The following is a 2,950-nucleotide window of genomic DNA, read 5'->3' as shown; positions in this document are numbered from 1 at the left end:
CCAGTGCCGGCAGCCAGAGGAAGGAAGGCCTATTGCACGAATCTTTGTGCAACGGGCTTCTAGTAATCTTACATAAATAAGATGAAAAACAAGTCATGACATTTGTGATATGGAGTTAATATAGTAACTGTATAGAGTTCCTATAAGTAAGTTATTAGTAATATTCATTTTACTATTTTAATATAAAACATGAACCTATTATCAAATATCAACTAAAAATCAGAGATAAGTATCCAAGGTGAAGAAGAAAAGCATGATGATATGTGAATTTTTTGAAAAGACACAAAAATACCATTTGGTACCTACTGACAACAGTATACAAGAAGGAAAGGAAAGTACCAACATCAAGGAGATCATTCAATATAGAAGGAAAGCAGGAAAGGAAACTCTTCAAAGTCTGAGTGCAAGGGGAAATGGGGAAGGAGCAGGGCTTTAAAAGAAGGGAAATCAGAGAGATAGTGTGTAACAATCTCCTCAAGTCTGCTTTAGGAAGAGATCTTTGCTAGCACAATGGTAACAAAATGAAAGGGATATGAAACAATGTAGAGAAAGACAGTTAGGTGAGAGGAAAAGCACTGATGATGAGAATCAGAGAACAAACTTAAGTACTCAGCCAGTAAACAGAAAGGAAGCCATGTGGGGGCTTCCCAGACATGGGAAAGATGCCATTGTGTTTTTATGAGTGGTAAAAACAGGATTACCCAACTTCTTCTTTAAGTCATACGGACATTGTTTTTTTTTTGGCAAGAAATTTTCTTTTTTTATTTTTTATTTATTTTTTAATTTATTTTTTATTTTTATTTTTATTTTTTTATTTTTTTATTTTTTATTTTTTTATTTTTTACTTTTATTTTATTTTATTTTTTTACATTTTTTAAATTGTTTGAAGTATTAAAAATAGTAGTACATATGTCACTTTTTTTCCCCCATTGACCTCCCCCCACCCTCCCCTTCCCCACAGTACATGCCTTTACCTGCCCCCCCCCCCCAGTGTCTTTTATCCATTGGTTATGCTTATATGCATGCGTACAAGTCCTTCGGTTGATCTCTTACAGCCCCCCTCCCCCCCAAAACCTCCTCTGCCTTCCCACTGTAGTTTGACAGTCTGTTCAATGCTTCTTTGCTTCTGTATCTATTTTTCCCCCTTTTCTTTCCTTTAAAAAATCTTGCCTCTGCAGACTAGAAATAGACATATAATAACAAAAAATGTTTGAGTCCCAATTTCAATGTCCAACAGTTCTGATTCCCCATTTCAATGTCAAACAGTTCCTTATGTGTACATGTCAGCAATGATATCTGGATGGTGGGCACATGGTGGCAATGCAGGTCCAACCCTCTCTGGTTTGGTCCTAGGCAAGTGCTGCGTCACACAGCTTCTGACTGCTAGCGTCGTCAGCATCTCCCATCTCTGGACTGTTTCTCCTCTTGTCTTCATGGTTGGAGCAGACCTGTCAATTCCTCTCTGTTGTAGGAATCCACCTGGTCTTGGAGTTGTTTTCTGAAAATATACAAACATATTCTCGACCAAAAGTTAATAAAGGAATCTTTTCTATATAATTGATTTGGGATCCTTTTTATTTTTGCCCAAACGATTTTCCTTTGTCTTATTTAGACACCATGTGTGTTTTTCATGGGTGTCTTGCTGTTAGTATTACAAATGAAAACTAATTTTGTAAAGTAAAAGTTTTCTAGATGTAATTTACTTATAGGATATTTTTCCTTACATGATATTACCCTTCTCTCCCCCCTTTTTTGATTAATGGAGGCTATTGTAACTTTTATAATGCAGTCTTGATGACTTTAAATTTTAATTTTTTTTTTTTTTTAATATATTTTATTGATTTTTTACAGAGAGGAAGGGAGAGGGATAGAGAGTTAGAAACATCGATGAGAGAGAAACATCGATCAGCTGCCTCCTGCACACCCCCCACTGGGAATGTGCCCGCAACCAAGTTACGTGCCCCTGACCGGAATCGAACCCGGGACCTTTCAGTCCGCAGGCCGACGCTCTATCCACTGAGCCAAACCGGTTTTGGCTAAATTTTAATTTTTTGACAAAAATATGACTACTTTAGTTTCATTGCATGTTCAGGAATTTTACCATGAGATGAACTACCAATAGAAATTTTAGTTACCACATTAGGAACAGCTTTTTGTCTAGTACAATTAAATTTTCTTGAATATTCACTTATTTGAATTAGCCTATTTAAATTAATCTGAAAACTTGATTATTATTTTACTGTCAAATTTAATACTCTACCAACAATCTTAATTTACCCTGTAAATATTAGTGGAAAGGATTATTTGCATTCTTGAGTAGGCCCTGAGCATTCCTGGTGCTAGGCTGGATTTAGATATGGGGCAGCTGCTGTTGGCCAAGTCTCTGTCTGTTACCTGGGTCCCAATCTGAGCTGGGCCAAGTCACTGTCTGTCACCTGTGTCCCGATCTGAGGTGGGCGTGGGAAGCAAAGCAGCCATGGGGGCAGGAGACCTCCCTCAGACGGGGTGAGGGTTCAGGCCCCTGCAAGGTTGGGGGGGTGAGGGTCTGTGCCCCACCTCTGTTGATCCCCAAGTTCTCTCCTGATGGCCCCTCTGCGACTGTGCCTGTCTTAGTTTGTTCCTTCCCTGAGGAATCTTACCCGTCTCTGGCTAACCAGTCATCTGTCGGGGCCAAGCAGGGTGATGTGAGGTTCAGTTCTGTCTCCTTGGTAGCCTATGCCCCTGTGGCCTCCACGCCCAGCACCTGCCTTGGGATCCCCTGGCCTACTGGCGGGGCCCCAGAACTGATCACATATCTCGGGGAACTCAGGTTTCTTCTCCAGGGAGGGCCCAGCTCACACGATTGGGCGAGAGACAGATCCATGGTACCAGCCACCACGAGGCTTCATGCTCAGCATGAACAGAAAGCTCAGGCAATAGATGAGGGCAATTGGATTGTGAGAAGAGGGTC

The sequence above is a fragment of the Plecotus auritus genome (assembly GCF_963455305.1).
Source record: "Plecotus auritus genome assembly, chromosome: 1".
NCBI lineage: Eukaryota > Metazoa > Chordata > Mammalia > Chiroptera > Vespertilionidae > Plecotus > Plecotus auritus.
Note: the sequence above shows the minus strand (reverse complement) of the source record.